Below are 26,806 nucleotides of genomic sequence, written 5' to 3' on the forward strand. Positions count from 1 at the left end.
TCGATGAGCGAGTGGATCGAAAAGAGCCACCAAACATACCACCAAAACATATTAAAGGTCACAACGGGTGAATCTATAAATCAGGTAGTATCGGACCGTATACCTGAAACTAGTGAAGTAGCCTTGTGTGAAGTGTCAATACCTGACAGAGACATGTGGATCGGGGGAGCTCTAGCACAGATTCCCGCTGGAAGCTGTGGGTTTACGGATGGGGCTGTGCTAGGGGGGAGAACCGGACTGGGTCTTTATATAATGGCACCGGAAACGGAAATCTCCCTCCGTCTGCCGGATCATAACACGATCCTGCAGGCGGAACTCCGGGCGATAACAGAGTGTCTGCTTTGGTTTGATACTCACACAAGGCCTACCACTGTAAATATCCTTACGGATAGCAAAGCAGCCATTAGAGCTATATCAACCAAGACAGTGAAATCTAGAACTGTCTTGGAATGTATTAAATCTATAAATAATTACTCCCAACACGGTAAGGTAAACATTATATGGGTACCAGGGCATACCGGGATTAGCGGTAATGAAATAGCAAACTCCTTGGCAAAACAAGCCAAGGAGCAACCCACGGTAAGTCTAGAAAACGCTAAGCCGTTTAAAGCTACGCGACTAGAACTAAAAACATGGGCAAAAAATGCACATGTATCCCTCTGGAGTAGTGAAGAGAAGGGAAAAAAACACAAAAATCCTATGGGGAAACCCAGACGAGGACAAAACAAAAGAATTACTTTTGCTAAGTAAAAAAGATATTAGTAGACTGACAGGAATCCTTACAGGTCACCTAGGTCTAAAAGCGCATCTGCACAAAATAGGTTGTGCAGAAAACAGTGAATGCTGAGCATGCGGAGAGGACGACGAAATGTTGGAACATTACCTCTGCCATTGTCAAGCCTTCACAAATCTGAGAACCCAGTTACTAGGGAATGACATTATACCAGGACTCGACCAAATTAGGACAATCGAGTTCAAAAAGATCAGAGACTATGTAAATAGGACAGAGATCCTAGACTAAGTCAAAAAAAGATAACCCTCCATAACCCAAAAAAAAAAAAATTAGAGCGCACAACAGGCCTACTTATGGCTTAAGTGTATGTCCACATGGGCATGTGGTGATCTAGGATCACCCCTCTTATCAACCTAACCTAACAATTAGTTTCCTTTCGTATATGAATAGACAGCGGAATGTTCTGCAAACCCTATTTTTGGTCCGATTCATGTCAACTGGGCATATTTTTGGCTTCTGATTAAATTGCTATCGAAACATATGAGATATTCAACAAATATTTCAATAAAAGGTACAAAAATATGTGTATGTACAATTTTTCTGGTTAAAATTCTTTTCACACAAGTCAATAAAATAGAGAAATGTATAACCACAGATTCAACCTTCAAAATACCGAAAATCGGAAGGTATCGTTCTATGGGGGCTATATGAAGGCCTGAACCTAAACCGACAAATTTTAGGTGGAAAGTTGTTTACCCCCAAGGAAGTCTTAAAACCAAATTTTACCCATTTCGGAGGGATATTGAGGCCACAATCTTCTAAATACCAGAAATCCGGAGGTTCCGTAATATGGGGGCTATATGAAGACGTGGACCTATACCGACAAATTTCAGGTGGAAAGTTTTATACCCCCAAAGAAGACTTAAAACCAAATTTTACCCATTTCGCAGAGATATTGAGGCCACAATCTTCTAAATACCAGAAATCCGGAGGTACCGTTCTATGGGAGCTATAAGAAGACGTGGATCCATGCGGACTAGTTTCATGTGTAAAGTTTCATACCCCTAACGAACACTTAATACCACATTTCAGCCATTTCGGTGGGGTTTTCAGACCACAAATCCTTGTATATATTTTTGCATATGGTTTTGCATATGCTCATTTTATGCAAATATGTAAAAATATGTCAAAATATGCACGATATGCAAAATATGCAAAAATGTCTGGGCCTAATTTGTTTTAACCGAACATTGGTGGCGTCGTTTTTATTGGGATAGCTTATACAATTATTCTTTTTTTCAAAATAGTCTGGCTTATTCCCATTGTTGTTGTTTTATTATTTTAAAACAACTAATTTATTAGAGGAAAAAGGTTGGCATTGTTCGCCAAGGGGTAAGGCAAGGAAGACTAGTTTCGATCCACGCCACTGGATCTCATCAGTTCCCTTGCTTCTTGTTTGTAGATATTCTCCAGCAAAGTTATTTTTCAATAACTTCTGCAACAAGAAACTTTTTATACCCAAACATCAATCGTCAGCTCGAAGTATAAAGGTGAGCAAAGACAAAACTTCAATGAGAAGTTTTTCTTTGGCAACCTAACACAACTCCGACGAATGTGTTTCCCACTGCTATGTGTCGTCGAATTCCGACGAATGCAGATAACAAAATGTAGTTGGTAGCTTGTCGCAGCCAACCATACAAGCGGTGCCAGTGTTTCTCAAATCGAACCTTGGTGGCGTCGTTTTTATTGGGATAGCTAATACAATTTTGTTTTTTTTTTCCAAAATAGTCTGGCTTATTCCCATTGTTGTTGTTTTATTATTTTAAAACAACTACTTTATTAGTGGAAAAAGTTGGCATTGTTCGCCAATGGGTAAGGCAGGGAAGACTAGTTTCGATCCACGCCACTGGATCTCATCAGTTCCCTTGTGATAAAACGAGTTTCTGTCTAATCAGATTTTCTCTACGACCATCCTAACCATATATGCATTTGCATAGGATTCCGCTGTCTATTTATGAAAGAACTAAGCTCTTCCTATACGTTAAGGCTTACTCCTTACAGGAGAATATCTTAACTGGTGATATTCACTTTATATTCGTAATTTTCTTGGCGGAGGTTTTCTACCCATTGAGATTCCAAAATACCAAGTTACATTCACTTCAGAAGGAAAATGTAGCAAGACCCTTTACGAGTAAAGAATTCACACCGGGCCGTATCGTTGCTCTTTCCAAAACATGAACAGTTATTTCCATTTTCCTAATTTGGCTTTTGTATCTTCTGACAACGCACAATACCAAATTATAGCAATCTCGGTTCGAAAATGTTAAAAAAACCCCCATCGAATTCGGCAATGACGGTTCATGGGGCTAGACTAAAACCTGAATATATTTGGTTAGTTTTTTTCGTGTAAGTTTTCTATTCTCTTGGGAACATAAAATACCAATTAACAGTATTTCGATTTGATAATGAGGCTGACCCTTCTTTGGGGGCTATATGAATGAAAAAGTTGGCATTGTTCGCCAATGGGTAAGGCAGGGAAGACTAGTTTCGATCCACGCCACTGGATCTCATCAGTTCCCTTGTGATAAAACGAGTTTCTGTCTAATCAGATTTTCTCTACGACCATCCTAACCATATATGCATTTGCATAGGATTCCGCTGTCTATTTATGAAAGAACTAAGCTCTTCCTATACGTTAAGGCTTACTCCTTACAGGAGAATATCTTAACTGGTGATATTCACTTTATATTCGTAATTTTCTTGGCGGAGGTTTTCTACCCATTGAGATTCCAAAATACCAAGTTACATTCACTTCAGAAGGAAAATGTAGCAAGACCCTTTACGAGTAAAGAATTCACACCGGGCCGTATCGTTGCTCTTTCCAAAACATGAACAGTTATTTCCATTTTCCTAATTTGGCTTTTGTATCTTCTGACAACGCACAATACCAAATTATAGCAATCTCGGTTCGAAAATGTTAAAAAAACCCCCATCGAATTCGGCAATGACGGTTCATGGGGCTAGACTAAAACCTGAATATATTTGGTTAGTTTTTTTCGTGTAAGTTTTCTATTCTCTTGGGAACATAAAATACCAATTAACAGTATTTCGATTTGATAATGAGGCTGACCCTTCTTTGGGGGCTATATGAAGACGTGGACATATACCGACAAATGTCTGGTCGACTACAATATTGGTTTGATATTGAGGCCACAAACTTCATAATACCGAAAATCGGGAGGTACCCTTCTATGTAGGCATTATAAAAACGTGTACCTATATCAGGGATTTTTTATACCCCCAATGAATCCTTCAAAATACCGAAAATCATCGATGGGACCGACTAATATTTCGATGTGGTACAAACGGAATGACAAATTTAATTATAACCTCCATATTATGGTCTAGGATATAAAAATGGTGATGATATGCGTAAGATGGTATTAGCAGTCAACGGAGGATTAGGGCTTCTAATGAAAACGCAGTTCCTACTGAGAACTAAAGCGCACGCAGTGATAGCAGCAGGGGGAAGGCTTATCAGAAGATGTAGCTAAAATTGATAACTGATTGGTTTTAAGACGCGATCAAAAGTTTCTCACCGGAAAGGCAGAGGGATCAAATAAGTTCCTCCTAGCCCTACTCCAGAAGGAGATGTATTTTATTTATTCGAATAACTTTTGGTCCACTTTTGTGTTATTACCATAAATAACACTGGTCAATAACATTTTTTGTTTCAATCGATTTTCGTTATACTTGGAAATTACAAATATTTTTTGCGTATGTTTTAAACATGAGTTTCACGGTGCTCTTGAAGCAACTTTAAATGGAAGGTGCTTACGTTGGGGAAGTTTTTGCAGATTCTGTAACTACAATGATCATAGATGAGAAAAATAAAAAATAAAAAAAACGCCGGAGCGCTTTTTACATAAATCGCGATTTAAGTTTACATTTTTAGGGGTTTTTACGATTTTGCTTGGAAACCGCAAGTCCTATCGTAATGAGACTAAAGAAAATGTTGTACCTATGAAAATTCTCTACATGACTGATCTTTATGCTAATTTCGTAGGTTTTACAGTTATTGAGACATAGAAGTTCAAATTAGGACAATGCACTGACTGTGTCGCCTCCTTATAAAATAATGTCATGACTGCAATTTCAAAACTTTAACTTATATATCTCGAAAATGGTACAACCTAGGAAAAAGTTACGAATGCCAATCTTGTAGAGAATTTTCCCAGCTAAAAGACTCTTTTTTGTCCCATTTTGATAAGACTTACCGTATTCAAGCAAATTGTGAAAACCTAACGAAAAAAAAATAAAAATGTGACCTGAACTTCTATATCTAAATGGTAAAACCTAGGAACAAATCATAACAGTCAATCCTCTAGAGAATTTTCACAGCTACAACATTTTGTTATTTAGGGTTAGGGTGTGTAACTTGGACAATAAAAAAGTTATTATTGCCAAGGAAACCTAGTGGAGATGAAAAAAGCAGCGTAAAAGTAAATTATCATACCCTTGTGCAGGTGAAAATGTGTAGATAACCACATGCTTGCCTTAAATGATTGTAGGATAAACTTTTTAACTTTCAAGACTTACGGGGGATATTTTCTTAGGACTATTTCTAAGGAATGATCGTATGAAAGTCTCACCTGCGCTTCGGCCGAAGAGAAATATAAACATACAAAGGATATGACAAGCATATGACAGCTGCTTTTGCCATACTAAAATTGGAAGGGAAAATATCTTTGGTCACACCGTCAGCAAGATCAATCTTAATGAGGTAATAAGCGACAGCAGACTATAAAAGTCGGCGATATCATACCCATTTGAGTTAAATTTGAATTACAATTTTCTACTTTATTATCGTCGAAGAAACATTCTTCCAGACCAATTTTCGAACATTTATGATACATGTGGTCAACTATGGTGGATTTGTGAGCATGATAATACTTAAATTTGTGCTGCAAGTATAGTTAAAAAATGAAACTTGAGCTAAAATACCAACTATTTTCAATGACCTTTCTAATTTATCGATCCTAATAATATGCCTACACTTGGTATTTGCTTTCAGACAATTGTCGAAGCTCAGAAGAGATCTAACGAAATCAAAAAGTCATTTAAAGCAATATTTATTGATTTTATCTGAAAGTTCTTGGTAACTTTTCCATGTTGAGAATTGAACCCACGTTCCTAATAAAGCAGATCAAATTTGTTTTAGGATTCATCAGAATGTTCCATTTTACTAAACTAAACCAAAACATTGCGCAATATTTGCATGGGTAGTACAATTTTTATACCCTCCACCATAGTATGGAGGGTATATTAAGTTTGTTTTTCCGTTTGTAACGCATTGAAATACTCATTTGCGACCCTATAAAGTATATATATTCTTGATCAGGGTAAAATTCTAAGTCGATCTGAGCACGTCCGTCCGTCCGTCCGTCCGTCCGTCCGTCCGTCCGTCTGTGGTAATCACTCTAGCATCCACAAAAATGGAGATAGGACGCTGAAATTTTGGGAAAATGCGTCTTTTGTTTGCAGGCAGGTCAAGTTCGATGATGGGCTATATCGGTCCACGTTTTGGTATAGCCCCCATATAACGGTACCCCCCGATTTACGGTATTTTGACGTTTTTAGCTACATTTTCAGACCGATTTGGCTATAATTTGACATTTAGGGTTCTTAAGTGTCAATAAACATACATAACAAAACTTGTGGACATAGGTCCACGTTTTGGTATAGCCCCCATATAACGGTACCCCCCCGATTTGCGGTATTTTGACGTTTTTACCTACATTTTTAGACCGATTTAGCTATAATTTGACATTTAGGGTTCTTAGGTATCAATAAACTTATATAACAAAAGTTGTGGACATAGGTCCACGTTTTGGTATAGCCCCCATATAACGGTACCCCCCGATATACGGTATTTTGACGTTTTTAGCTACATTATCAGACCGATGTAGCTATAATTTGACATTTAGGGTTCTTAAGTGTTAATAAACTTATATATTAGAAGTTGTGGACATAGGTGCACGTTTTGGTATAGCCCCCATATAACGGTACCCCCCGATTTGCGGTATTTTGACGTTTTTAGCTACATTTTGAGACCGATGTAGCTATAATTTGACATTTAGGGTTCTTAAATGTCAATAAACTTATATAACAAAAGTTGTGGACATAGGTCCACGTTTTGGTATAGCCCCCATATAACGGTACCCCCCGATTTACGGTATTTTGACGGTTTTAGATACATTTTCAGACCGACTTAGCTATATTTTGACATTTAGGGTTCTTAAGTGTCATTAAACTTATTTAACAAAACTTGTTGACATAGGTTTACGTTTTGGTATAGCCCCCATATTACGGTACCCCCCGATTTGCGGTATTTTGACGTTTGTAGCTACATTTTAAGACCGATTTAGCTATAATTTGACATTTAGTGTTCTTAAGTGTCAATAAACTTATATAACAAAATTTGTGGACATAGGTCCACGTTTTGGTATAGCCCCCATATAACGGTACCCCCCGATTTACGGTATTTTGACGTTTTTAGCTACATTTTTAGACCGATGTAGCTATAATTTGACATTTACGGTTCTTAGATGTCAATAAACTTATATAACAAAAGTTGTGGACATAGGTCCACGTTTTGGTATAGCCCCCATATAACGGTAACCCCGATTTACAGTATTTTGACGTTTTTAGCTACATTTTCAGACCGAATAATTTGACATTTAGGGTTCTTAAGTGTAACTAAACTTATATAACAAAAGTTGTTGACCTAGGTCCACGTTTTGGTATAGCCTCCATATAAAGGTACCCCCGATTTACGGTATTTTGACGTTTTTATCTACATTTTCAGACCGATTTAGCTATCAATTGACATTTAGGGTTCTTAAATGTCAATAAACTTATATAACTAGTGGACATAGGTCCATGTTTTGGAATAGCCCCCATATAACGTTACCGCCCGATTTCAGGTATTTTGAGAATTTTACCAACAAGTTTTAACCGAATTATCTGTAATTTGAATATTTGACATTTGAAATTCTTAGTGGTCACCACACCTCTCCACCAAAAATTGTCAAGAAAGCCCCCATATAACGGTACCTCCCGATTTTCAGTAATTTGATGATTTTAGCTACAATATTAAACCGAACTAGCAGTAATTTGACATTTGAAGTTCTTAGTGGTCAACACCACTCCATCAAAAATTGTCAACATAGGTCCATGTTCGGATATAGCTCCCATGTAACGGTACCTCCCAATTTTCAGTAATTTGGCAATTTTAGCTACAATTTTTAACAGAACTAACTGTAATTTGACATTTGAAGGTTGTAGTGGTCACCACAAATCTGCATCAACAATTTTCAACATAACCCCAATATAACGATACTTCCCGATTTTCGGCACTTTGAGGATTTTACTTAAAATGTTTAACCGAGCGTAGGTCCATGTTTTTGTATAGCCCCAAAACAAACCTCCCGATTTTCCGTACCTTAGCTTTATTTTTTGGACGAACTTTCTGTAATTTGAAATATAAAAGTCAACAAAAATTCTGCAACAAAAATTGTTCATTTAAGTTCATATTTTCGTATAGCCCAGATACCTCCGAACTAGCTGTTAATGACATTTGAAGTTCCCACGTTATGTACCGATTTTCGATATTTTGAGGATTCTAGCTAAATTTTTTAACCGAATTATGAGTTATTTGACATTAAAGGCTCCCATCAAAAACTGTCAACATAGGCCCATGTTTTATTATAACCCCTATATAACAGTACCTCCCAATTTCTAGCCCACCAAAAATTGTCAACAGTTAGATATAGGCACCATAAAAAAGGGCCTCCCGAATGAAGCATTTTATGTACATTATCTGACATTTTTACGTACTCACTTAAAGTTGGGGACAGGAATGAATATTTTATGGTGGAGGGTATGAAAAGTTCGGCCCGGCCGAACTTAATGCTTTTTTACTTGTTCAATTTTATTTGATTCAAACCTATTCTGATGATCGCAAAATTGGACACTTTTTTGTAAATTTTTTATTATAATTGGTATATTTTCCGTCAATTTTTTTCTTGGGAATGTTTGCATAGTATAGGACTCTCAAAAATATATAAAATTCAAACCTATTCAGATGATCGCTAGTGTATCTATAGACATCACATTTATCTATAGACCTAATTCCGTCACACGTTCCAAACTGCAGAAAATTGGACAGATATAGGGTGTTTTGTGCATCAAATACCTCAATCGGCCGAAAATGTATATGGGAGTTATATCCAAATCTGAACCGATTTCGATATAATTTGGCAAATTTATTTAAAGATCAAATTCCGTCGCACGTTCCAAATTGCATCAAAATTTGACAGATATAGCGTGTTTGGTGCATTAAATACCTCAAATCGGCCGAAAGTATATGTGGGAGCTATATCCAAATCTGAACCCATTTTCACCGAAAGCAATAGCGATCTTCCGACGGCAAAAAAAAATGATCTTCCCCAATTTGCTGCCAATAAATGCGACCAGTTCGTTGCGAACGGACGGACATGCATCAAATCGACTCAGAAAGTGATTCTATGCATATCCCTAGAAGGAACTATGTGTCTATCTCTTTTCCTTATGCATGTTACATACAAATGCCCAACACATAATACCCCTTAACAGAGTGTGGTGTAGGGTATACAAATAATCTGTTTAGCTATGTAAGCTCCTTTGAACGTATATCTCTTTCAGTCTGTTATCCGTATTCAAATGTGCAAATTGTCGATTAGTTGGCCTAAAAACCGTACAATAAAATAAAGCCGCTGCGTTGATATTGCTATTCAGCCATTACGATTTTATTCATAATTTCAAAACTCTTCTAATCCAGTTTTTCCATTAACACCAACCAAGTGTTGGGTGATTTGCATTTTTTCATTGAAGAAAAAACAACATTTTATAATCATTCATTCATAAAAATACAATACAAATTGATATCAATTAAAATTATATATTTTATATGCATCAATGGCGTCTCTGACACAAATATCCAATATTGCAAACATTGGTGAGAGATTTCTCCTTTTTGTTTCTTCAATGTTCTTTACGTATAATTTGCAAATCTTTCCCAAGTTTGTGATGAGGGGATAATTGATTGCTAAAATGTTGGGAACATCCACAATAAACTATCTACGCCACTGATCATTTTGTGCTGTTTATGTTCTTTTTACGCTTGTAATGAAAACAAAACATATGCGAAAGACAAGAGCGGACCTATTTGAATACTTTTTTAAATAATAAATTACAGTGTTAAACAATAAAACATCATAAAGATATTACAGAAAAAGCAACAACAAGAAAGCCAACTATTGAAATTGCTTGTAGGTGTCTTGTTGTTGTTATAGTTGTTTTCTATTGCCAGTTTACTAGTTCCTTCCATACAATTTTATTGTCAATGATTGTTTGAAACATTAAATCGACTTTTCAATACGGCGACGGACGACGAAGACCAACTGCTATGGTTAAACGTTTGGAAAAAAGGTGTGATAAATTGTATTTTCATAATGAACAATAGCAAGATGGAAGAAAAAAAAACAACAGCAGACTACGCTAACGGAGGACCGGCACAAAACAAGAAACAAAACCCGCCAATAAGTTATGAATGGGAGTTAAACCGAGGTGGGTGCCACGATACGCTTATAGGCTTGCTTGGATTTTACCATGCTCCAAGCAAGAAAAAGACAAACGAAAATACAATTACACCATGCATGAATGAACAAAGACATCAAATTGCTAAGAAGTTATTTGTTAACATAATTTGTTGTTATTGTTTGGTGTTAACAACGATCTTATGGGTTTTTTTTTCATATCATTGTTCTGATCATTGTTATTAATACCCTACTTTGGCAAGGTAATAGATAAGATCTACTACATAATCTATATATTATTGCATGAGATTGATGTGCGTTTTATTAATCATACAAAGTTTTCTTGATCGGGCAATATCATCTACAAATATCGGAGATGCAGCTATAAACAAAAGTGAAGGGGTTGATACCGCTACAATGAATATTATGCTATGAAAATAAGATTCCCGTCGTCAATATTCTTCCTTTCTGTGCAACTTTCTTAGGAGAACGTTAGTTCTACACGCCGAAACAAATTTTAGGACTTTAAAGCGAGTCTCCTCTACTCCGGGAGAAATAGCTGGCGATTCTCAGGATTCACTACGACAAGTTCAATGGGTCAGTATATGAGGCTAATTTCGTAGAGTTTATAACTTACAACAACATCACGTGCTTGTCACCAGATCAACAAACAAGGAACTTAATTGATCACGATGTGACATTCATCAAGCGTACTGGATGTATAATCGATGCGAGATCCCTGTCCTGCTGCAGCAATGGTACGTACGTGATTAAACGTAGCAAATAAACTACAAACAGTTATAACGCGGATGTTGGTCAATAACAATAGATATAAAGCGAAATTCATAGGGGTTTCAACCAGTAATGATAAACGCCCAGGCCAAACGGCTGGACCTAGAATCTTGAAATTTTGGATGAGCGTCACTATTGGTCCGAAGGTGTCAGATAAGGCTTAGTTTTTTGGAAATCTGAACTAGAACGGCATGGAAACTACCAGAAGCTACGAAATATGGAACCATTTGTGTTTGGCGAACCGGTAGAGCTAGAGTTCTGAAATTTGGAATGAGGATCACTGATAGAGTGTAGGATAGAACTATCAAAGGATTTTTAGACAGTCGAAATATAAGTGGACGAAAATTACTAAAATGTACTAAATTTGGTACCAGTTCGTATTTTGTAAACGGATAAAGCTTAAAGGTTTTAATTTGGAGAGAGAATAAAGGTGAAAAAGTGCGGTTGGCATAAGGAGGTGGGTTGGTGTACACATTAGGGTTATGACTTTTTGACATTTTTCCTCAAAAATGATTTCCTGTAGCAGGGATGAATGAACTTTTGCCTATTAATCACTATGCTATTGTTTATTCCATTGAAATATAAAAAAAGTTCACGCACAAAACGATTTTAAAAAAATAATTTTTTTAAAAAATATATGAAATGAAAAAAAAAAAATTCAAAAAATTATTTTTTGTTGCACGAATGAATAATTATAAGCCTACTTATAACTATAATAACGTTTATTTCATTCACATATTAAAAAAGTCGCGAAAAAAGTCACTTTGAAAAAATTTTAAATTTTTTGTTTTTTGTTAAAAAATTATATTTTTGAATAAAAGCGTTTACGACATTTTTACGATTCTCAGAATTGAAGAAAAATAGTGAGAAATAAATTTTATGTAATTTTAACTATCTCATGTGGCTCTAAAGTTTATTTTCAATTATATATCTGTTTTCAGTGACTTAAAAAAATTGTCCATAATTTTGATAATCCGTGCGGAGTTATTTTTTTTTTTTCTTCCTTTTTTTCTCTCCCATCGGACGCCTCCCCAGGTGGTGGATAGGGGAACGCTCATCAGATATGGCGGGTACCGCAGAAATAAAATATGCGGGGCGAACCAAAAGAAAAAAATGGAAAATGGCAGCGTCTGACCAAAGGATTGGCGGCAGCAAACAGCGTCTGAACTCCAGGAGGAGCGGCTGAATACGGAGACGGAAAACTCTAAACCCTTCAGAAGGCCTCGGCAAACCACTGAAGTATAATGCCTAGAAAAATCATACAATTACAATGAATACAGAAAATAACCTACGGCCCTCAGTCTCCGGCAATCAGAGGGTGCTAAGAATCCCCGGAGGTAAAACCAAAACCAGACTTAGAATAGGAACTTGGAATGTGAGAAGTCTTTATGAGCTTGGAAAACTAGACAACACCATAAGCGAAATGGGAAGACTACAAATTGATATCCTGGGTATCAGTGAAACGTGGTGGGTGGAGGATGCGGAATTTATTTCCCAGAACGTAAAAATTTATCATTCCGGAAATAGAGAGGGAATTCATAGAAAGGGCGTTGCTATTATAGTAAAAAGCCACATAGCGACCTGTGTCACTGGATATGTTCCAATTTCTGATAGGGCGATGATGATAAAAATATCTGCAAAACCAATATACATGAACATAATACAAGTATATGCACCTACAAATGATAGCGATAATGATGAATTGGAAAAGTTTTATTACGACGTTGAAAATTTATTAAAGATGACAAAACCACACGATATTACAATAATCCAGGGAGATTTTAATGCTAAAGTTGGGCAAGAAGAAACAACCGGAATCACCGGAAAATTTGGCTTAGGACAACGGAATGAAAGAGGAGAACGACTAATACAATTCTGTCAAGAACACAGTTTTAAGGTTGCTAATACTATGTTTCGCCTCCATCCAAGACGACTTTACACCTGGAAATCGCCACAAGACAATAACAGAAACATTGTTAGAAACCAAATTGACTACATTTTAATAAATAGGCGATATTCCTCCTGCATAAATAAATGTTCTACGTATCCAGGAGCTGATGTTCCCTCGGACCATAATCTTCTGTTAGGGAAATTACAGATAAAGCTAACTACTATCCGAAAGAAAACACCAAAGCGAAGAGTTAACATTCAAAAATTAAACGATCCTTCCACTAAACAATCCATGAAAGATCACCTTAATGCAGGACTACAACATATTGATGGAGATGATGTCGAGACCTTATGGAACAATGTAAAAAATTCCATAAATACTATAACCAGCAATATCCTTGGAACCACAACATCTAAAAGAGAGGACACATGGATGACCGACGAGATACGCGCACTTCGCATAGAAAGGAGCAAACATAAGAATTCAAACTATGAAAGATATTGGGAAATTAATCAAGAAATAAAAGTCGCAACTCGTGCCGCAAAAAATGCGCAATTAAACAAACAGTGCCAGGAAATTGAAAGACTCCAAATCTTACATGACGATTTCAATCTCCACAAAAAGTTAAAAGAGGCATCTGGAATATATTCAAAAAGATCATCTACATTTATTTTCGATGAGAATAATACAGCCATATATGAAACTGCAGAAAAGAAAAAACACTGGGAAAAATATGTTAGAAGTCTGTTCACAGATACCGCAAGAACCGAAATGCATAGCACTGATGGAGAAGCCAATTTTGGGGGAAGACGCATTACAGAAAGCGAATTAGATGTGGCCATAAATTCAATGAAAAACAACAAAGCTACCGGGCCGGATGAAGTCCCATCTGAATTACTTAAATTACTAGATGGAAGAAATACACAACTATTGTTGAAGTTATACAACCAAATTTATGAAACAGGACAATACCCTCAAGATTGGCTAAAATCTACGTTTATTATGATTCCCAAGAAAAACAATGCGAAGACGTGCGGAGATTATAGATTGATAAGCCTTATGAGTCATGCCCTAAAAATATTTTTAAAGATAATACATAGGCGCATATACCCAATATGTGAAGCACATATGGGGAAAACGCAATTTGGTTTCAAGGAAGGCATGGGAACTCGAGAGGCCCTACTTAGTTTGAATGTACTCATACAAAACTGCCGCGATGTACAAAAAGATGTCTACGTATGTTTTGTCGACTACGAAAAGGCATTCGACACGGTCAACCACCACAAATTAATGGAAATTTTGATTTCAATTGGGTTAGAGGATAGCGACATAAAATGCATCAGAAACCTATACTGGCAACAGACCGCAAATATTCAAGTAGATGGTGAAATTACTGGAAATGTTCCAATTTCAAAAGGTGTAAGGCAGGGGTGCATACTATCGCCCCTTCTGTTTAATCTGTACTCTCAAAAAATATTTGAGGAGTCAATATGTGGGAAAAATATCGGAATAAGAATAAACAACACAATTATAAACAATATTCGTTATGCCGACGACACCACCCTAATTGCAAGCAGCCTCGCAGGACTACAAAAACTAATAGATGCTCTTGAACATGCAAGTACGTCATATGCCTTAAAAATTAATATAAAAAAGACAAAGTTCATGATTATAAGTAGAAGAGGCGTCGAATCCAACACTCTTTTAAGCATCAATGGTACTCCAATAGAAAGAGTCTCAACATTCAAATATCTCGGAGTTCAAATTAATGAAAACTGGGATCCATCAATGGAAATAAAATGTCGAATTGAAATGGCAAGAAACTCTTTTTTTAAGTATCGAAAAATATTAACGAGCCATGACATAACCCTGGAAACAAAAAAACGATTTGTTAAATGCTACATATGGTCAGTACTATTATACTCGGCAGAAACATGGACACTAAAAGCAGCAGACGAGAGAAGACTGCACTCGTTTGAGATTTGGATATACCGACGGATCTTAAAGATATCCTGGATAGATCACATTTCAAATAATGAAGTACTGAGGCGAATGAATACCGAAAGTCAAATGATCAGAATGATAAAAACGAGAAAAACTGCTTATTTGGGACATCTTATGAGAAACAGAAAATATAATCTCCTCCAAGCTATCATAAGATCCAAAATAGAAGGACGCCGTCCGAGAGGGAGACGAGAAATAACATGGATCAAAAACATTCAGGAATGGACAGGACACCAAGATGAAACAAGCCTTTTAAGCGCCGCCAGAAATAGAGATCTAGCTATAATTGAATGAAATATTTTTTTTTATTTTATTATACATATACAATCAAACAACTCTGTAATAATCAACATTGTATGATCGCTAATATCCGAATACGGATTTGCAAATAAAGAAGAAGAAGAAGAAGAATTTTGATAAATTCAAATTTAAAAATCATTTTTTGCGTGAGGTTTTTTCACCGAATCACCTTATAATTCAAATTTTACGTAATTTTATGGCAAAACTCATCACGCTATGATACAGGGATATGAGGTTGTAAAAAAGTCATAACCCTAGTACACATGTGTACGGAAAGTACTAAATGGTACTAAATATGGTACAATTTGGATTTGGGCGAACGCATAGACCTGGAATCCTGAAAATGTGAATTGAGATAGCTGTTGGAGTATAGGATTGAGGTATTTTTGGAAATTCGTACTTATGAGTACGAAAAGTACTAAATGGTACTAAATTTGGTACAATTTGGATTTGGGCGAACGGATAGAGCTTGAATCCTGAAGATTTTTATTTATGTTACTGTTAGAGTTTAGAATGGAAGAAGTTTAGAAAACTCGAGCTTATGGGTACAAAAGGTACTACATTTGGTACAATTCAGATTTGGGTGAACGGATAGAGCTGAAACCCTGAAATTTGGAATTAAGGTTACTGTTGGAGTATATAATTGAGGTAGTGTTGGAAATTCGTACTTATAGGTACGAAAAGTACAAACTGCTACTAAATATGGTACAGTGTGGATTTGGTTGAACGGATTGAGCTGGAATCCAGCAATTTGGGATTGAGGTTACTGTTGGAGTGTAGAATGGAAGTATTTTTGAAAATTCATAATTAAGGGTACAAAAAGTACTAAATGGTACTGAATTTGGTACAAATTAGATTTGAGTGAACAGATAGAGCAGTCCTGAAATTTGGAATAACGATTGATGTTGGATTATTGGATTGAGGTAGTTTTGGAAATTCGTGCTTATGGATACGAAAAGTACTAAATTTGGATTTGGGCGAACGAATACAGCTGGAATCCTGAAAATTGAAATTAAGGTTTCTGTTGGAGTGTTAGATTAAGATAGTTTTACAAATTCGTATTTATGGGTACGAAAAGTACTAATTGTACTAAATTCTGTACAATTTGGATTTGGGTGAACGCATAGAGCTGGAATTCTGAAATTTGGAATAAAGGTTACTGTTGGAGTATGGAATTGGGAAAGTTTTGGAAATTTGTACTTATGGGTACGAAAAGTACTAAATGGTACTAAATTGGGTAAATTTTGGAATTTGGCCAACGGATAGAACTGAAATTTGAAATTAAGATTGCTGTTGAAGTGTAGAGTTGAAGTGGTTTTGGATATTCGGTGTTATGGGTACGAAGAGTACTTAATGGTACTAAATTTAGTATAATTAGTTTTTTTGGTGGACGGATAGAACTGGTATCCTGAAATTAACTTATGTGTTCCAGAAGTGTTAAGTAAAACTTAATTTTGAACCTTTTGGTATTTGCAAAAATTTAGAACTAAAATTGTGAATTTTAGTATTAGGAGATGAATAATGGAGATGAAAAAGGAAATCTCGGAAATTAGTGCTTATGTTGTAATAAATTTGATATCGGGTGTAGGAATAGAGGAGTAATTCGGTGTTTGTAGGTGGATGTGGTTGTTGAAATACGTACCATAAGTATACGAATGGAACCAAATGGTAGTCCTAAATGGTTGGTGTATAACGTTGGTATATAGAGGTTGTTGAAGAAATACGTTCCATAAATATACGAAAAGAACTAAATCGTTCTAAATTAGGTGTTTGGTGTAGGGGCAGAGCCCGAATTCTAAAATTAGAGCCACTGTTGGTGTTTGGGGTTAAGATATGGTGGGGGAACAGATAGAGCTGGCAGTGAGAATCACGGTTGGTGTATGGGGTTGACATAAGGAGTAATTTTTGAAAAGTACTAACTTTGGTACCACCTTTAAATGCATACAACAAATTTTGAAGTAAACGAAGTACTAAATTTGGGTGTAGTCTTGGGTGTAGGATTAAAGCCGAAATTATATAATTTGGAAAAATATTGTTAGTGTACCCAAAGTTCTAAAGGGTAATATACAATAAGTATTTTAGAATTACTAAATTATACTACACATTGAGCCACTGATATGAATGAACTGTTAAAACCAGCGCTATGAAATTTGAGCGAACAAGTAGGGATAAAACTGTAAAATTTGAGATAAGGTCCTGGGTTTGAAAATTTCACTGAATATTGTTTGATTTTATGCGGTTTTTATTTTTCAAACAATTGTGCTTTTATTCTGAGCGCTTTGGAAAGACCGTTTGGAAACGTAGACCTATGTGACATTTTTTTTGCAGGAACGTTTTTACACCCTAAGGCCAGAAAGCCATAAACCTCGCTGCTTAATAGTTTTTTAATGAAATTACATATCAATTAAAATAAGTAGTAGTACAATATAATTTTCAGTGTTCAGCATTTCGATATTAAATATTGTTAGTTGTTGTTTTTTATTTCCTTTCCGCATACCAAGTGATGGCAACTTTGCTAGTTCACTATAAAACGCAAACTTTGCAATTTCCAGCCACCAGTTTAGGATGGAGCTAGATGCCATAGTACTATTCTGGAGCCACTGTGGTCCGATGTTAAGCACGTCCGCCTTGCACTCAGAAGGTCCGTGGTACATTCCCCGACCAGAACATCAATAATTTTCGGAGTTGGCAAATCCCCTGAGGGTAATACTGGCTTACATTTTCTGAGTATTTCAGCCATGAAAACCTTTTCTACAAGTGGTGTCGTAAGACACGCCGTTTGGACTCGGCGATCAACTGTATCATTGAGCCAATATGAATCGGCGTGCCTCATTGAAATAAGAGAAGTCCCCCTGTACCTTCAGAGGTGTTGTGGGAATAAATGTATGGACGAAGAAAGTCTAATTGCAATATACTCCTGTATTAACAACACTGGCAAAATTTGGGGCGTCAGACACTTGCTGTATGTAAGCGTGGTTCTGCTCGTTTTAAACATTTGTGGATTGTCAGTTGGCAAGCAATTGGGAATAAGGCACTACTGTCCACACTATAAAGTGTGCAAAGGGCTACGTTTATACTGATCAAAAGCCCCCCTCAGGCTACTTTGAACGTGATGGTGCCTTTTGCTAAAATTCATTAATCTAACCCTTATTTAAGCTTAATGATAGCATTAACATTTCTTAAACGGAGATTTTTGCAAGCAGCAGAGTGGTTAAAGGACGTGACTCGTAGTAAATGTGCTGTAACTCGTCGAGTTCTAGAGATATCAGCTTGAAAATTTAAGACAAGATAAAGTAGAAGCCATAGAAAAAATTTCTAACTCAGAAAACGCATATTTTTCAATTATGTCACTCTCAAGGTAACACTCCTCTGCCAATATAAACAGATAGATCCAAGATAGAGGAAGGCATTGTCGATGGTGTTTTTTGTCAACATTAATCTAACCCTTATTAAAGCTTAATGATAGCGTTAACATTTCTTAAACGGAGATTTTTGCGAGCAGCAGCGTGGTTAAAGGACTCGAGACTAGTCTCGTAGTAAATGTGCTGTAACTCGTTGAGTTCTAGAGATATCAGCATGAAAATTTGAGACAAGATAAAGTAGAAGCCATAGAAAAAAATAAATTTCTAACTCAGAAAACGCATATTTTTAAGTTATGTCACTCTTTGAGTAAATGAGTGATATGATAACCCGAAGCCAAAATTTTATGTCTCGGCAGTCTCGTCTAAAAAATTATGGAAATTTATAATAGCTTGTCATTAATGTGCTTGTTGTTGGCGGCACTAAGTTAATTGCAATTATTTTACAATTTACAGATTTGTTTTTAAGTTATTGTTGTTGTTGTCATTGCTGCTCCTATTTATAGAATCAAATCAATCGAATAAATTGTGGTTATGAGCAAAACAACTTGCAAACGAGTGGCTTGAGGTTTGTTTCATTAATAAAACATTTCATAATAATAACTATTATTCTATGAATGAATATAATACGACAACAACAAAAACAAAACAACAATTGTTATTGTTGTTGTCACTGTCTCCCTATCATGATTGTGTTATTATTCTCCTAATGCCACCGCAACAGCATTTTAAGTTTGTATGTATACGAACCGTTCGTTGTTTTGCTTTGGTGCGGCAATATTTCAATGTTTCATACTGACATGTCATAAATGACAACCTACACACCGGAAGTTGCTACTTTATGAATTTCACAGAGTTACGAATTCAAACAAGTTTTTGTAGTTGTTTTTTTTAGCATTTTATGATGATTACACGAAAACCATGTTGTTTTGACTTCTAAGACACGACGATTAAAATTTCAAATTATAGAGATTTTTGTCCATTCATTGATAGCTTACTTAAATCATCGAATCATCGATGATAAAGTGTTAATCTTTTTATTATTGTGACAATCGACATAATTTAAACACATTTTGCAGCTAACTAAGTTGTTATGATTTTTAAGATTTGTGGAATGGTATTTATTTATTTTAAATGTTGGAAGAATGAAATAGAAATGATGCATTTAAAACTATATGTTGTCCACGATCGTAAATATTTAGTTCAAATCGAGTAAAATCACACTTATAACACACTTTGTGTGTAGGCTAAAGGAAAAGTAACCATAAATAATACAAACATGAATACTAAGGGCAAAATATTTCAATTTACAACATCACGCACCCAAATATCTTAAGGGTCGTCATGATATTTAGTAATAAACAATAAACTGTGGTCTCTTCACAATGACGATGAAACAATTAGGATGTGGTCCGTAAAATCTTTACTGAAAAGTCCGATATTTTAAAATTCCGAATTTTATCAACATACAATGCAACACAAAACATGGAATTTTTAAAAGAATTTTTTAACATCCCTTAACCCATAAAACATGGATTATTAAAAAGAATTTTTTCAACATCTCTTGCACCACAAAACGTGGATTTGTTAAAAGAATTTTTCAACATCTTTTACACCACAAAACGTGGATTTTTTAAAAGAATTTTTTCAACATCCCTTACTTCACAAAACGTAGGATTTTTATAAGAATTTTTTTTAAAAGATTTTTTTCAACATTCTTTACACCACAAAACGTAGGATTTTTATAAAATTTTTTTAAAAGATTTTTTTCAACATCCTTTACACCACAAAACGTAGGATTTTTATAAGAATTTTTTAAAAGATTTTCTTCAACATCCTTTACACCACAAAACGTAGGATTTTTATAAGAATTTTTTTAAAAGATTTTTTTCAACATCCTTTACACCACAAAACGTAGGATTTTTATAAGAATTTTTTAAAAGATTTTCTTCAACATCCTTTATACCACAAAACGTAGGATTTTTATAAGAATTTTTTTAAAAGATTTTTTTCAACATCTCTTACACCACAAAACGTGGATTTTTTAAAAGAATTTTTTCAACATCTCTTACACCACAAAACGTGGATTTTTTCAAAAGAATTTTTTCAACATCTCTTACACCACAAAACGTGGATTTTTAAAAGAATTTTTTCAACATCTCTTACACCACAAAACGTGGGTTTTTAAAAGAATTTTTTCAACATCTCTTACACCACAAAACGTGGATTTTATAAAAGAATTTTTCAACATCTCTTACACCACAAAACGTGGATTTTTTAAAAGAATTTTTTCAACATCTTTTACATCACAAAACGTGGATTTTTTAAAAGAATTTTTTCAACATCTCTTACACTACAAAACGTGGATTTTTTAAAAGATTTTTTTCAACATCTCTTACACCACAAAACGTGGATTTTTTAAAATAATTTTTTCAACATCTCTTACACCACAAAACGTGGATTTTTTAAAAGAATTTTTTCAACATCTCTTACACCACAAAACGTGGATTTTTTAAAAGAATTTTTTCAACATCTCTTACACCACAAAACGTGGATTTTTAAAAGAATTTTTTTCAACATCTCTTACACCACAAAACGTGGATTTTTTAAAAGAATTTTTCAACATCTCTTACACCACAAAACGTGGATTTTTAAAAGAATGTTTTCAACATATCTTAGACCACAAAACGTGGATTTTTATAAGAATTTTTTCAACATCTCGTACACCACAAAACGTGGATTTTTTAAAAGAATTTTTTCAACATCTCTTACACTACAAAACGTGGATTTTTTAAAAGAATTTTTTCAACATCTCTTAGACCACAAAACGTGGATTTTTTAAAAGAATTTTTTCAACATCTCTTACACTACAAAACGTGGATTTTTTAAAAGAATTATTTCAACATCTCTTACACCACAAAACGTGGATTTTTTAAAGGAATTTTTTCAACATCTCTTACACCACAAAACGTGGATTTTTTAAAAGAATTTTTTCAACATGTCTTACACCACAAAACATGGATTATTAAAAAGAATTTTTTCAACATCTCTTACACCACAAAACGTGGATTTTTTAAAAGAATTTTTCAACATCTCTTAGACCACAAAACGTGGATTTTTTAAAAGAATTTCTTCAACATCCCTTACTTCACAAAACGTAGGATTTTTATAAGAATTTTTTAAAAGATTTTTTTCAACATTCTTTACACCACAAAACGTAGGATTTTTATAAGATTTTTTTAAAAGATTTTTTTCAACATCCTTTACACCACAAAACGTAGGATTTTTATAAGAATTTTTTTAAAAGATTTTTTTCAACATCCTTTACTCCACAAAACGTAGGATTTTTATAAGAATTTTTTAAAAGAATTTTTTCAACATCTCTTACACCACAAAACGTGGAGTTTTTCAAAAGAATTTTTTCAACATCTCTTACACCACAATACGTGGATTTTTTTAAAAGAATTTTTTCAACATCTCTTACACCACAAAACGTGGATTTTTAAAAGAATTTTTTCAACATCTCTTACACCACAAAACGTGGATTTTTAAAAGAATTTTTTCAACATCTCTTACACCACAAAACGTGGATTTTATAAAAGAATTTTTCAACATCTCTTACACCACAAAACGTGGATTTTTTAAAAGAATTTTTTCAACATCTCTTACATCACAAAACGTGGATTTTTTAAAAGAATTTTTTCAACATCTCTTACACTACAAAACGTGGATTTTTTAAAAGATTTTTTCAACATCTCTTACACCACAAAACGTGGATTTTTTAAAATAATTTTTTCAACATCTCTTACACCACAAAACGTGGATTTTTTAAAAGAATGTTTTCAACATCTCTTAGACCACAAAACGTGGATTTTTTAAAAGAATTTTTTCAACATCTCTTAGACCACAAAACGTGGATTTTTTAAAAGAATTTTTTCAACATCTCTTACACTACAAAACGTGGATTTTTTAAAAGAATTTTTCAACATCTCTTACACCACAAAACGTGGATTTTTTAAAAGATTTTTTTCAACATCTCTTACACCACAAAACGTGGATTTTTTAAAAGAATTTTTTTCAACATCTCTTACACCACAAAACGTGGATTTTTTAAAGGAATTTTTTCAACATCTCTTACACCACAAAACGTGGATTTTTTAAAAGAATTTTTTCAACATCTCTTACACCACAAAACGTGGATTTTTTAAAAGAATTTTTTCAACATCTCTTACACCACAAAACGTGGATTTTTTAAAAGAATTTTTTCAACATCTCTTACACCACAAAACGTGGATTTTTTAAAAGAATTTTTTCAACATCTCTTACACCACAAAACGTGGATTTTTTAAAAGAATTTTTTCAACATCTCTTACACCACAAAACGTGGATTTTTTAAAAGAATTTTTTCAACATCTCTTACACCACAAAACGTGGATTTTTTAAAAGAATTTTTTCAACATCTCTTACACCACAAAACGTGGATTTTTTAAAAGAATTTTTTCAACATCTCTTACACCACAAAACGTGGATTTTTTAAAAGAATTTTTTCAACATCTCTTACACCACAAAACGTGGATTTTTTAAAAGAATTTTTTCAACATCTCTTACACCACAAAACGTGGATTTTTTAAAAGAATTTTTTCAACATCTCTTACACCACAAAACGTGGATTTTTTAAAAGAATTTTTTCAACATCTCTTACACCACAAAACGTGGATTTTTTAAAAGAATTTTTTCAACATCTCTTACACCACAAAACGTGGATTTTTTAAAAGAATTTTTTCAACATCTCTTACACCACAAAACGTGGATTTTTTAAAAGAATTTTTTCAACATCTCTTACACCACAAAACGTGGATTTTTTAAAAGAATTTTTTCAACATCTCTTACACCACAAAACGTGGATTTTTTAAAAGAATTTTTTCAACATCTCTTACACCACAAAACGTGGATTTTTTAAAAGAATTTTTTCAACATCTCTTACACCACAAAACGTGGATTTTTTAAAAGAATTTTCTCAACATCTCTTACACCACAAAACGTGGATTTTTTAAAAGAATTTTTTCAACATCTCTTACACCACAAAACGTGGATTTTTTAAAAGAATTTTTTCAACATCTCTTACACCACAAAACGTGGATTTTTTAAAAGAATTTTTTCAACATCTCTTACACCACAAAACGTGGATTTTTTAAAAGAATTTTTTCAACATCTCTTACACCACAAAACGTGGATTTTTTAAAAGAATTTTTTCAACATCTCTTACACCACAAAACGTGGATTTTTTAAAAGAATTTTTTCAACATCTCTTACACCACAAAACGTGGATTTTTTAAAAGAATTTTTTCAACATCTCTTACACCACAAAACTTGGATTTTTTAAAAGAATTTTTTCAACATCTCTTACACCACAAAACGTGGATTTTTTAAAAGAATTTTTTCAACATCTCTTACACCACAAAACGTGGATTTTTTAAAAGAATTTTTTCAACATCTCTTACACCACAAAACGTGGATTTTTTAAAAGAATTTTTTCAACATCTCTTACACTACAAAACGTGGATTTTTTAAAAGAATTTTTCAACATCTCTTACACCACAAAACGTGGATTTTTTAAAAGATTTTTTTCAACATCTCTTACACCACAAAACGTGGATTTTTTAAAAGAATTTTTTTCAATATCTCTTACACCACAAAACGTGGATTTTTTAAAGGAATTTTTTCAACATCTCTTACACCACAAAACGTGGATTTTTTAAAAGAATTTTTTCAACATCTCTTACACCACAAAACGTGGAATTTTTAAAAGAATTTTTTCAACATCTCTTACACCACAAAACGTGGATTTTTTAAAAGAATTTTTTCAACATCTCTTACACCACAAAACGTGGATTTTTTAAAAGAATTTTTTCAACATCTCTTACACCACAAAACGTGGATTTTTTAAAAGAATTTTTTCAACATCTCTTACACCACAAAACGTGGATTTTTTAAAAGAATTTTTTCAACATCTCTTACACCACAAAACGTGGATTTTTTAAAAGAATTTTTTCAACATCTCTTACACCACAAAACGTGGATTTTTTAAAAGAATTTTTTCAACATCTCTTACACCACAAAACGTGGATTTTTTAAAAGAATTTTTTCAACATCTCTTACACCACAAAACGTGGATTTTTTAAAAGAATTTTTTCAACATCTCTTACACCACAAAACGTGGATTTTTTAAAAGAATTTTTTCAACATCTCTTACACCACAAAACGTGGATTTTTTAAAAGAATTTTTTCAACATCTCTTACACCACAAAACGTGGATTTTTTAAAAGAATTTTTTCAACATCTCTTACACCACAAAACGCGGATTTTTTAAAAGAATTTTTTCAACATCTCTTACACCACAAAACGTGGATTTTTTAAAAGAATTTTTTCAACATCTCTTACACTACAAAACGTGGATTTTTTAAAAGAATTTTTCAACATCTCTTACACCACAAAACGTGGATTTTTTAAAAGATTTTTTTCAACATCTCTTACACCACAAAACGTGGATTTTTTAAAAGAATTTTTTTCAACATCTCTTACACCACAAAACGTGGATTTTTTAAAGGAATTTTTTCAACATCTCTTACACCACAAAACGTGGATTTTTTAAAAGAATTTTTTCAACATCTCTTACACCACAAAACGTGGATTTTTTAAAAGAATTTTTTCAACATCTCTTACACCACAAAACGTGGATTTTTTAAAAGAATTTTTTCAACATCTCTTACACCACAAAACGTGGATTTTTTAAAAGAATTTTTTCAACATCTCTTACACCACAAAACGTGGATTTTTTAAAAGAATTTTTTCAACATCTCTTACACCACAAAACGTGGATTTTTTAAAAGAATTTTTTCAACATCTCTTACACCACAAAACGTGGATTTTTTAAAAGAATTTTTTCAACATCTCTTACACCACAAAACGTGGATTTTTTAAAAGAATTTTTTCAACATCTCTTACACCACAAAACGTGGATTTTTTAAAAGAATTTTTTCAACATCTCTTACACCACAAAACGTGGATTTTTTAAAAGAATTTTTTCAACATCTCTTACACCACAAAACGTGGATTTTTTAAAAGAATTTTTTCAACATCTCTTACACCACAAAACGTGGATTTTTTAAAAGAATTTTTTCAACATCTCTTACACCACAAAACGTGGATTTTTTAAAAGAATTTTTTCAACATCTCTTACACCACAAAACGTGGATTTTTTAAAAGAATTTTTTCAACATCTCTTACACCACAAAACGTGGATTTTTTAAAAGAATTTTTTCAACATCTCTTACACCACAAAACGTGGATTTTTTAAAAGAATTTTTTCAACATCTCTTACACCACAAAACTTGGATTTTTTAAAAGAATTTTTTCAACATCTCTTACACCACAAAACGTGGATTTTTTAAAAGAATTTTTTCAACATCTCTTACACCACAAAACGTGGATTTTTTAAAAGAATTTTTTCAACATCTCTTACACCACAAAACGTGGATTTTTTAAAAGAATTTTTTCAACATCTCTTACACCACAAAACGTGGATTTTTTAAAAGAATTTTTTTCAACATCTCTTACACCACAAAACGTGGATTTTTTAAAAGAATTTTTTCAACATCTCTTACACTACAAAACGTGGATTTTTTAAAAGAATTTTTCAACATCTCTTACACCACAAAACGTGGATTTTTTAAAAGATTTTTTTCAACATCTCTTACACCACAAAACGTGGATTTTTTAAAAGAATTTTTTTCAACATCTCTTACACCACAAAACGTGGATTTTTTAAAGGAATTTTTTCAACATCTCTTACACCACAAAACGTGGATTTTTTAAAAGAATTTTTTCAACATCTCTTACACCACAAAACGTGGATTTTTTAAAAGAATTTTTTCAACATCTCTTACACCACAAAACGTGGATTTTTTAAAAGAATTTTTTCAACATCTCTTACACCACAAAACGTGGATTTTTTAAAAGAATTTTTTCAACATCTCTTACACCACAAAACGTGGATTTTTTAAAAGAATTTTTTCAACATCTCTTACAC

The 26,806-nt window shown here is 33.7% G+C and overlaps 1 protein-coding gene across 3 annotated transcripts in view; it reads right to left on the reverse strand.

The window, feature by feature from the left end:
- The window catches only part of sr (zinc finger domain-containg protein striped), a 571,748-nt gene that overhangs the window by 222,033 nt on the left and 322,909 nt on the right, over positions 1–26,806 (reverse strand). The window lies entirely within an intron of this gene.

Source organism: Musca autumnalis, unplaced genomic scaffold (assembly GCF_047663935.1).
Source record: "Musca autumnalis isolate F117 unplaced genomic scaffold, ASM4766393v1 scaffold_1, whole genome shotgun sequence".
Classification (NCBI taxonomy): Eukaryota; Metazoa; Arthropoda; class Insecta; order Diptera; family Muscidae; genus Musca; species Musca autumnalis.